Source organism: Platalea leucorodia (assembly GCF_965183815.1).
Source record: "Platalea leucorodia genome assembly, chromosome: 3".
NCBI lineage: Eukaryota > Metazoa > Chordata > Aves > Pelecaniformes > Threskiornithidae > Platalea > Platalea leucorodia.
Genome location: NC_138825.1, coordinates 77843237 through 77855423, shown reverse-complemented (window position 1 = coordinate 77855423; position 12187 = coordinate 77843237).

Here is a 12187-nt window from a genome sequence, read left to right as displayed (position 1 = left end):
AGGATGAGTACAGCAGCAGGTAACCCCCTCACCGGGGGCTGCAGTGCCAGGATCTCCAACAGCTCCTCTGTCTGGCAGGAGCTTGACCCCGTGCCTGTCCCATCCAACTAAATCCCTTTCCAGTGATCTCCACGGGCTTGTGGCCAGCTCTGGCTTTCCTGGTGCCTTGGTCAGATCCACATCAAGAGACGCAGAGCAGGGCCCTGCAACTCCATGCCATGGCACCTTTGGGAATAACAGAGCCAGGCAGGAATGGCCCCATCCATTTCTTCCGGCTGATTCGATCAGCGTACCGGTGGCACCGGTGACGGGAGGCAGCGCTGGCTGACGGTGGCGGGATGGTCATGGCAGGGGCCAGGAGTTCAGCGCTGCTTGTACCGGCTCCCTGTGTGCCCAGCCGTACCCAGCTTGGCCGGTGTCACCTGGCCTTAACTTGTGCCATCTGTGCCATAAGTGTCAGCATGGAAGTGTCCAGGATGGATTTGGGGGTTGGACTAGATGACCTTTAAAGGTCCCTTCCATCCCAAGGCATTCCATGATTCTATGATTCGTGCTGCCAGGTGAAAACACACTGGTAAAGGTGATGATAAAGATGCCATCCAGCAGGTAAAAAGCACCCAACAGAGAGCATTTGACCTCTGAGTGGGCTGAATATCTCAGCTCTGAAGAAAGGGCTTTCAAAGCAATGAATGAAAACAGATGGAAACCACATCACAGGTATGACACAGAGAAATGACAGAGTGTTGGCAAAAATGTACCAGATTGCCTGTACTTGTAAATTGATGAGGGGGAGGGCCCTGGTTTGGGTGCTGGACCTTCCCGGAGCCCCGCTGCCCAGCCTCCGAGCAGGCCCCACAGGGGTGCTGGCCCAGGCCAGGCAATCCCCCCTGCACAGAGCCTGCTGGCTCGGGGACCCCGTCTGTCAAGGCCACCGCGTTTGGAAGCTTGAAGCCGCTTAGCAGGACCGGACTCATGTGGCCGGGTGGCTCCAGGGGGAGAGGATGCCCCGCGCCTTGTTTAATTCACTAGCAGGGGTGCAGCCTGAACACCCAGAAACTCTGCCAGCAGCGGTGCTGCCTGCACTAAGCTGGCAGCTGCAGCCCTGAGATGGGGACGGGGGCCCTTAAGTGGCCCCTAAGTGGCTCCCTAAGCCCCCCTCGGTCCAGGCTGCGGCCACAGAGCCTCGTTTGCCCACCGCAGGGGACGGGGTGGCCCCGCACTGCAGCCTCCCGGGCAGCCCGGGGCGGTGGGCAGGCAGGCAGGCAGGGCAGGGAGGCAGGCAGGGCAGGCAGGGCAGGCAGGCAGGCAGGGGCGGCCCGCCTGCCCGCATCCCCCCAGGAGAGGGCAGCAGCACTCCCGTGCATCGCCCCACCGAGGGGTGCCGGGGGGCTGGAAAGGGCCCTCGTTGTGCCCCACGCAGCATCTGTAGCCCCGGGGGGCGATGGAAAGCAGCCCCCCGCCCTCCGCACCGGGGGTCTCCCTCCCGTGGGCCCGGGCACCGGGGAGGACCGGCTGGGGGGTGGCGGGGGGGACAGAGCTGCGTCTTCATCTTCGTGGGTCAAGAGGGATGCGTTTTCCCACGTCTTGAGAGAGTTAAATGTTCTTCCTGCGAGTGGAAAACTAGTCTGAGAGGAAAAGAGGGGATAAAAAGAAAAAAAAAAAAAAAAAAAGAAAAGAAAAAAGGAAAAAAGGAAAAAGAAAAAAAAAGAGAAAAGAAGGAAAAAAAAAGAAAAAAGAAATGAAAGAAGAAAAAAAGAAAAGAAAAAAATAAGAAAAAGAAGGAAAAAAAGAAAAAAACACCTAAAAGTTTCAGATGAAATCTTTGAGACATGACCAGAATATAAACATTTCTAGCATTAATAAATGTGTTGCTGCAGACCTGTAAGGAAGACATCTGATTGTTACATACTTCTCATTTTTATAATAATAATAAACATGACATAACAAAGCAAAATTAGAAAGTCGCTAACTTTTTCAGCTGTGGTTCAGAAACAGGGCCTGAAGAAGGCATGGGTCTCTTCTCTGATAATGGGGGAATTTTGTTACCAAGAGAAATTGGCATTTACCCTAACTGAGAACTCGGCTGGCAAACAAACTTGGTTGGTTTTCTTATACAAGTGGTGCCATTACCTTTCTTCTCAACCTCATCAAAGGGCTTGTATTCACAACTAAAGCAAGCAGGATTTGGCCTTGGCCAGGAAATCTCAGAAATAACTCTATCGGAAGACTCGTGTGGTTATATAGTCCCCGTTATTCTTGAAAACACATCCAAGTATTTAAATACCTGCCCTGACTACAGGAAAAAGTGTGCATCATTCAGCAGAAGCAAGAGTCTTACCTTAACAGTGTAGAAACAGAACACAGCAAATGAATATTGATTTCCTATGCTGTCTTGCTGGATCTGTGGAGATGGCAGTATGAACCAGGGAAAATGAGCAGTTTGAAGCTGTGAACCTGGTTCTCCCCTCTGTTTGTCTCCCTAGTGCCTTCATTGCTCTTTCTCCTGATTTATGCCTCTGTGAGCTGAGAACCGAACCCTTTTTTCAAGTTTTGTTGTTATCTTTGAAGGATGATAGCTTGGATAAAGCCTTTTAACCAAAGGGCTGGAAAAGGAGGAACAGACCATATATGTCAAGGCAGTGCCAGAAAATTAAGTGATAACCTGAATGTAAGGAATAAAGAGGGAAAGGAGTCAGGGACGACTGGGAGGCTGGGTGCTTGGGGAGTGGGACGGCCTCGGGAACGGAGATGGGGGCAGGCAGCAGCTCGGAGGGCAGGAGGAAAGGGGAGAATGGGCTCTGCCTCCTCAGCCGAAACTGCTGCCCAGGAGACAGACTGCTCACCATCTGAAATGGGCTAGCAAGAGCAGGGAGGTGTGAGGGCTATCCCCGGACAGGTGCCTCTGGGGCTGTGGAAATGGAAATCTTTTTTTAATCTCAACTAATTTCATTGCAAAGATGGCCAAGCTCAACATGAGCAAAGGATCAGCGTATTATGTCTTCCTCGCATAACCATCCCCTGCCTATGGAAAGCTTTTCTTCCCCATCTCCATTACAGTCCTGCGTGTCCCTATTAATTCAAAGGGCCAATGTCGGCTCCTTCATGCACTGGTCGTGGCTGATGTTGAAGCCTAACAGTGGGTCACCCAATTCAATGACTGTTTTCCAAACTCCACAGAGCATCAGAAAGTGGTCCAGAAGACAGCTGCATGTAAGTAATTAATTAAGGGCACGCACACATCCCCGTCACACCCAAGAAAATGAACTTGTGAGGAAATAAATACATTAAATAAACTATCAGCATGTTGATGCGTTTTTAGTTAGTTGCAAGTGAAAAATCATCCCTGCAATACTTTACAATAGTCTGAGTCAATTCTTCTTTTCAAAAGATTATGTGAGCTTTGTTTAAAAACGATTGACAAACACTTGTCTAGCTGCACTATTTCTGACCAGCCTGAGCCACCGTGCCTGTTAGCACTGTCCCGTTGAAGAATTATTTTTCTATGTGCATAGCAAAGAATATGAAAGCCTTTTCACTCACGGCAAGAAGACAGAGTCACATCTGCACTAAACCATGAAGAATGAGTAAAATAACAAGTCAGAAAAAAACCCCCAGTTGATTTACAATCATTTCAGTCTTTAATTCAGAAGAACCCCAAAATTTATCAGTGGCTTTGCAAATCAGATGCCAAATCCTGTCCTTCAGCCTCGAGCACGTGGGAGCAATAACACTGCATCGGCTACTTGGGTATCAAGGAAGGTCAGACACTTGAAATGTGAAGACACACTCAGGAACATCATTCTCTGGGTGAGTACAAGAAACTGCTGTCACCAAGTAAAACTTCAGGAACTTTAGACTTACAGAAAATGGGTGTCAGTGCTTCATATAAAATGCTTCAGGGTTTATTCCCTAAGATTACCAAATGAAACAAGGAAGGCTTAATAGCAGCAAAGTTTTCCAAAGAGCTGTTGAGTAGATTTGCTGAGCCTGACTAGCCAACTTGACCAGGATCTGCAGTGTGTTTCTCTTGGTCAATTATATGGCAATTTGTGAGCAGACCATTTGCTCACCCTAATCCAAACCACCACGTTCGCATTTTGGAGAGTCATCAACCTCCTCCACGTCAGAGTAAGCTTTAATCAGAGTCATATGGAACCTAGTACATCCAGCTCCTCCTTACGGCTAGCTGGTTCACTGGAGGGGAGGCTGAACCTGCACCCAACATCCTCAAGGGATCAGAGGTTACTTTTCTGACCACCACTGTCCATGGCGAGCTGACCAGGACTCATCTGCATTTTTCCATAGCCACCCACTCTTGAAGCCTATGGCTATTGTCACCTCTGGTGGATAATCAGGCCACCTCAGCCAGAACAAGCTGGGTGGAGGAGTCCTGGGCACTGTCCTGTCCCTGGGGCTAAGATATCAGAAGGAACTGAAGTGACCTGAGATGATGAGCCAGAAAGACAGCATTAATTTTCCTATTTCCAACCAGATGTACAGAGAACACTGAGACAGGCCATCCATCAGCTAACCCTCTTCCCTATTTAGCACCATCACACTTCTGAAGAGAGAAAACAACCCCAAATCTTCATATGAAGGCTTTTATTTTCTGTAAGTGTATAACAGTGTAATAGCTTAAGAAATCATAGATAGTGCCAGATGATCTTTGCTTAGACCTGAAATGTTTGCATATAATACTCTCCGTGAATCCAATACACAGAGAAATGTCATTTCCATGCACCTGTCAGAATTTTTGCTGTGGAAAGAAAAAAATAAAAGGTACATTATCTTTTTAGAATCATGACTAGAAAACAATTAATTGTCAGTAGGCAATCATGCCAGTCTGAAAAGATCCAGCTTGAAATAAGTTTACGGGATTTTTTTTGTTTGTATTTTTTCAGGATGCTGCACTTGAGCAATTGAATGATATCACATGTAAGGTCCTGGCTGGCATGCCATTTCCTTACTCACATGCATCTAATTAAGTCTTAATTGTGCCGTTCGTTATGAAATGAAAGAAGAGCTGTTAGACTGGATATCTTTCATGACAGTAAAACAGGATGATACTGATGAAATAGCTAATGTATAGAAAAAGAACGGAAGTATGTGGGGGGAAGAAAAATACTTTGGAAGATAATGATGTTTAAAACACAGCAGAAACATTAGAAGCGGCATAACAGTGAAATTACCACAAATAGCTTCTTGATCAACACAAGTAGTATGAAAGGTACATTCTTTCTATAGCTCACTGAAGTGTGGATGACTGTCCGCACTCAGAAATAACCAGTGAGCCAAATTCTGCTTTTAGTTACCCTGGTGTCGGTACGGTATCATCCCAGTCTCCTCTTCAGAAGGAAGCAATCCAAAACTGTTCTTCTCTTTTGCACAGATTGTTTCTTGCTACTCGTATATCTCCATTGAATTTCATCAAGTTCCCAAAGCACAGGCCGAAAACATGGCTCCTAAGGGAAGAGAATGGCCAGGCTTCAGCAGACGTTGGATTTGCTTGTGCACCCATCAGGTTTCACTCCTTGTACTGCAGCCCCCCCGGCCGGGTCAGTGGCGGACACCCCCCAGCAGTCCCACAGAAGCCGGAGTCCTTCCCTCCTGCACACACAGGGCTGGGATTGGAGCGACGGTGCAGGAGCTGATGTGAACACCTGAACTAATCACCTGAGCTAAGGGAGAACATTTTGACAGCTGTCTCCACTCCAGACATATCTGTCCAGGTGAGTTCTTTGCTTTACATCTCTTCTTTGCATTGTACCTAGGTACTTCCTTTTACCCTTAGTAGAAAATTATCTATTTACTAATATAATTCCCTAGTAAAAGTTTTTCCTTTCCTCTCTGGATAGAGGATCACGGCAAGATGAGCCATAACAGAAGATAACATAAACATGACAGGTTATTTCAGTAAAGATATAAAAATTTAGGGACTGATTATCCTACAGAGTTGCAATCTTACCTGAAGTACTCCCCATCTATGTTGATTCTGAGGAAAAAAAGTGTCTTTGGCACAATTTCAGGTTATTATAACAGCAGGGTGACTGCTGGTGAGGAGTCAGCAGAGACGCTGCTGGAGGGGACAGCCTGGAGCGCGGTGGGTGAAGTCCACCACGGCTGCTTCCCACCTGGCCTCAGCCAGCCACAGCCACTGCACCCCAGAATGGGACGGGGGCTCTGAGCTGTTGGTAGCTGTGAGGAACTCGGGAAGAGCCAAGCGTCGTTCCTACCCTATGTCACCAGCGTTGGTCCATTGTGGTTTCCACAAAGGGCCAAACTTTCTCATCTGTGAATTTGCAAGTCTGCTCAGCGGAATTCACCGAGGTTGCGTGCATGCCAGAAAGGGAGCATGCTCTGGTCAAGAGGCTGTAAACATAATATTGAATACCAGATGGCTTTCCTTATGCTAGCAGGAGCCAGCAGGCACTTCCAAAATGCTTGTCGTGATTTAAGCCCAGCCAGGAACTGAGCACCACACAGCTGCTCGCTCACTCCCCCTCAGTGGGATGGGGGAGAAAATCAGGAGGGTGAAAGTGAGAAGACTCATGGGTTGAGATAAAGACAGTTTAACAGGTAAAGCAAAAGCCGTGCATGCAAACAAAGCAAAACAAGGAATTCATTCACTGCTTCCCATCGGCAGGCAGGTGTTCAGCCAACCCCAGGAAAGCAGGGCTCCATCACGCGTAACGGTTACTTGGGAAGACAAATGCCATCACTCCTTCTTCTTCCCCCAGCTTTGTATGCTGAGCATGATGTCATACGGTGTGGAATATCCCTTTGGTCAGTTGGGGTCAGCTGTCCTGGCTGTGTTCCCTCCCAGCTTCTTGTGCACCCCCAGCCCCCTCACTGGTGGGGTGGGGTGAGGAGCAGAAAAGGCCTTGACTCTGTGTAAGCCCTGCTCAGCAGTAACGAAAACATCCCTGTGTTATCAACACTGTCTTCAGCACAAATCCGAAACACAGCCCCATACCAGCTACTATGAAGAAAATTAATTCTATCCCAGCCAAAATCAGCACATTGTTCACCCCTAAACACTGCACACTGGGCACCAGAAGGAACTGTTGTGGTTTAACCCGGCAGGCAGCTAAACACCACACAGCCCTTCACTCACTCCCCCACAGTGGGATGGGGGAGAGAACACGAAAAAAGGTAAAACTCGTGGGTTGGGATCGGGACAATTTAATAGGACAGAAAAGGAAGGGAAAATAATAACAATGATAAAAGAATATACAAGTGATGCACAATGCAATTATTGCTCACCACCCGCTGACCGATGCCCAGCCAGTTCCCGAGCAGCGGCCATGCCCCCCTGCCAACTCCCCCCAGTTGTTTTGTTCAGCATGACGTCATACGGTAGGGAACATCCCTTTGGCCAGTTTGGGTCAGCTGTCCTGGCTGTGTCCCCTCCCAGCTTCTTGGGCACCTCCAGCCTCCTGGCTGGCAGGGCAGTGTGAGAAGCTGAGAAGTCCTTGACTTTGTGTAAGCACTCCTCAACAACAACTAAAACATCCGTGTGTTATCAACATTATTCTCATCCTAAATCCAAACCACAGCACTATACCAGCTACTAGGAAGAAAATTAACTCTGTCCCAGCCAAAACCAGGACAAGGCTACAGGCAGCTGAAGACTTGATGAAATTTTGTAAACAGTCGCCGTTGCACCTTGCAGCATTCATTGCCATGTTTCAGTCCCAGCCCGCCGCTGTGATCTGAAAGTCTTCCCCTCTTCCATGGGTTCACACGGAATTTATAAAAAAAAAACCACCACAAATAGTATCTCAGATGTAAATGTCACATGTAGTGAATGCGTCTTATACTGCTGGGATGATATTTACGGATGTTTTATTTTTAATAGCTTCTTTTTCAAATTCTTTTTTTCCATTTGGAGTGTTTTCATTAAAAAAAAAAAAAAAAAAAAGCACATTAGTTCTACCACCCCCCTCAAAAAAAAACCCCAACCACCACCAACAGAAAAAAGCCCACAACCCATTCCCGGTCTTAAAATTGATCTAATACTGTGTGCTCGGTCTTTCTCTGCTGGGAGGAATTGTAGAAGCCTACCTGCAGAGCCAGTGCAGGTGCAAACTGGCTATCCTGGCCGTGGCACGCCCCTGAAATCTCTGGCTGGATTCAGCCCTGGATTTAGCCCTGGATTTAGCCCTGTTCCGTATTCAAGGGGACAGTCACACTGGCTCTTCCCAAGGGTGAGGGACCCCAAGCAAATCATCTCATCGAGAAGGGAAGTTTCAGCAGCAGAGGAGAGGTCAGGTTGTGGGAGTCTAGAAAAGAATAAAATTTGATTTTCCTGCTCTTCCTAGACTGTATTAATGGAAGTGTTTGGAAGAGAGGAGTTACTTGTTCAACACGAACCTGTAAATTCTTCAGCAACTTGGGCAAGCCTTTCTCAGCAGCAAAGTAATGGGTTTGGGAATGTCTTTGGCTGTCTGACGTGAACTGATGTCCCACCATCTTCCAGCTATTCAGAGACTGTGTGTCTTTGTCCACGAATGATAAAAAAAAAAAATAAGGAACGGATGATCCCGGGAATTTCCCACGTTTTTTTCAATATCTTCTCTCCCGGTGAAAGCAGGAAGGTGGGAGGACAGACGGACAGATGGACAGACTTCAGGTGTGCCCTTCCCCTCGCTCACGGCTCTGTCTCGACGAGGACAGTGCTGGGGCAGCCCCCGGTGGGGCTCACTCCCCCGCAGACCCCTGGAGAGCCTCCGTGATTTTTTTTTCCCCTCGGAGCGTGGAAATCTGGAGACCAGATTTGGGGCTCTTGGGGGTTTTTCCCAAGCCAGGTATTCCCCTCGTCGCCACAAGCCCTGAACTTGCCACAGGGGAGGCTTAAACAACTCAGAAGAGGAAAGAGCCGATGAAAGCCAGCACACACACGCACACACACAGGGGTAGCGGCGCACCCCCACGCACCCCCGCGCACACGGGTGGGCAGCCGGGAGCGTCCGGCAGCCGGGAGCCGGGCGCTCTGCCGAAGTCCCAGGTGAGGCTGGCGCCGAGGGGAGCGGGGCTGAGCGGCCCCCAGCCAGAAAACAGAGGCAGCAGCAACCCGGGGCTGCGCAGGCAGCCTTCCCGGGGCGGGGGGCGGCTTCCCACCCCCCCCAAACCCCACCACCACCCCTTTCTCCTGGGCAGGGCAGGGCCGCGGGCGGGGGCTGGGGAGGGCTCACTCGGTGCCGCGCTTGCAGCCCCGGCGCTGGCTTTGGGAGCGATGCCGGGCTCCCCCCCCGGCCCCCCGGGGCCCCCCCGGACCCCCCGGCCCCGCCGCCCCCGGCCCGCCCCGCCGCCGCCGGCGGGGTCGCCTCCCCTGCCCGGGGCCGCGCTGGGACTCGGCTTTTTGTTATTTTCACGGAGCAGATATTAATTAAAAGAAATACATGATTAAAAAGTAATGAGTTGAATAAAAATTATCTCCGCTCATTTTCTGATTATGTTAATTGTTAAAAACCCTTCAATCACGCTGTTGCAGTCAATGGGTTTTAATGTGAAATTAGTGGGCTCTTGATAACTTACAGTCCAGAATAATCCTGGAGGTTTAGTCATCATTCCTAATAACGAGATGTTACTGAGAACGGAGATTTTACATGATTTTGCCACATTCAGCCCTTCCCCCATGAAAGGGTCTGCCTTTGTGGCACACAACTTCAATTTTCATGCCTACGACTACTTTGTTAGGCTTACCCTGTGTACTGCTCCATTATACGCCAATTACATATTTTATGTCGTCTGAATATACACATAAAAAAACTCCCCAAAAACGCGTGTCCGATATAAGGATAGAAAAATAATTTTGTCCCTCATGGATTTCTAATTTTATTTTTCCTGTCCAACTCCTCTGGAAGCTTGCGACCGTCTCTCTTCTCTGATTAATTATCTCCCTGAGAGAGAAGCACAGGCTTATACTGAAAGTATTAAAAGTAATTAAACTGCTAGGGAAAAAAATAAAAAATATTTGCCGCAGGAGTTGGTACGCTACGAACGGGCTTAAAGACTACGGAGGGAAATAAATATGGAGAGTTTCTGCCATGGGTGACGGCAGAGAGCCGGGGACTGGAAATAACTTCAGCCCCGCGGTTTGGAAACGCTGGGAAATCCGCCTCTCATAGAGGGACGAAACGATGGCCCCCAGACCGCTCTTCTTTTAGCCGACGGGTTTCTCCCCTAGAAATTCGTTTGAGAGAAGTTTCCTTTCCACGCAGATGATGATAACTGACCGTACCCTTTTCTGCCCGCCAGCCCTGACCATTCCCAGCCGCCAAGCGCTCCTCGCACCCACCTAAACAGTTTAGCTAAAACCTCCGGCGGTGCCAGCGAACCGGCTCCTCGCTGGAGGGCAGGGGGGGAAGGGAGGAGCGGCGGCGGGGGAGCGACCCGGGATGAGCCCGAATTCCTTCGCAGGGGCCGGCCCCGCCGCCGCCGAGGGGCCGCCCGGGCCGCCGGGCAGCGGGCGCTGGGCACCGCCGGGCGCCCCTTCGGGGCCGCTCTTTTAGGTTAAAAAGGACAAAATAAAAAAAAAAAGGACAAAAAAAAAAGAAAAGGAGAAAAAAAAAAAAAAGGCGGCGGCAAAATTGGCGCTCGCTGTTGGTGCGTGTGTGTGTGCGCGCATCCCCACGTATGGCTTCCCCCCGAGACAAAGTGCTGGTGCTGTGCATTTCTCTGTCACCGCAAGGATATCTAATTACTGCTGACAGATAAGAAAAGACGTTTTCGTGTGGACGGAGGGGGTGGGAGCGGGGGCGGCGGAGCGCGGGGCGCGTTCCCGGGCCAGCCCTGCAGGGATGAGGCTGGGGAAAAGTCTCCGCCACGGCGACTTGGGCTGCTGCTGGTTTAATATTGATCCCCTGTTACCGGCGGCGGGGAGCGGGTGTTTGCTCGCCTTGAGGGTGAGGAAGGGGAGGTCGGGCCGGATCCTGCACCCCCGCCTCTGGCTCCTTTGGGGTGGGGGGAGGCCGGCCAGGATCGGGTCCTTTGGGTGCTGCCCCCACGGGCCAGAGGCAGCACCCCCGCCTCCCCCCCCCCGCCCCGGGGCAGCTCCCGGGGCCTCGGGGAGGAGGGGGAAGGTTATGTCCTAATTTGTTGCGGAGTGCTTGCTTGGGGGGTCGTGGTTTGTTGTTTTTTGGTTTTTGGTTTTTTTTTTTCCTTTCTCCTCGTAAAAAAGAACCATTTGTTTACAAAGCCCCGCTGCCCCCATCTGAGCCCCCCCCCGGCAGAGCTCCCTAAGGGGGGGATCCCTCCGTGGCGGGCCCCCTCGCTGGCTCATTTCCCTATTTGCATCCGCTGTTAGCTGAAGATCATTTTAATAAATAACAATGAAAGGGGAGCGCATCTAGAGGGCTTGTCGGCAACATTCAAAAGCCAATAGAGTTTATAATTCTACTCTATCATTTCTTATTGATTAGAGTAATCAAGATAAAAAGCTAGCCGGGCTCCGAGAAGTTCAGCGGCATATCATTAAAGATAAGAGTCAGTTAATTCTGGCGCAGGAGTAATGGTGCCGGCGATGAAGAGTTCATTTGCATGAGATGCTGAGCCCCGTAACAAGAGGACAAAAATCACTAATTAGGACTGCAGAGTGTCTCGAGTTCTTCAAGCACCCTTTCGAGATGAGGGATGATGCAAAGAGACCGCACTTTTATGTAAATCCAGGGCAGGACACCGCGACCGGGGTGCTGCTCCCCGGCAGGGACCGCCGAGCGGGGCCGGGCCGAGTCCCCGGGGCCGCTCCGGGGCTGGCGGCCGGGCCGGGCCCCGCTGCACGCCGCCGCACCGAGCCTCCGGGACACCGGAGCGGCCCGGGCATCTGGGGGAAAACACGGCGCCGCAGCCAGTGCCGGGCTTGCCCTGAAATCTGCGGGGTGGAGGGACGCGACAGGAAGGGGAAGAAAAAAAAGAAAAAAGTAGCTTTGCTCAAAGGTTTATTCGTCGGCTTTTAAGAAAACAGAGCGGAAAATAAGCCTCGCTCTAATGAAAAATAAAATTTAAAAAAGCCGGCCCCCAGGCACCCGTGAGCCTGCGGGCAGCGCCGAGCTGCTGAGAACTAGGGGAAGCGTTTCGAGCAGCCTGCCCGCCTGCGAGCAGAGCCCTCGCCTCCGCCGGCACGGGCAGCAACCGGCCGCCCCCGCCGCCGCCCGGGGCGGCCGCCGCAGCCCGGGGGGCCGCGCCG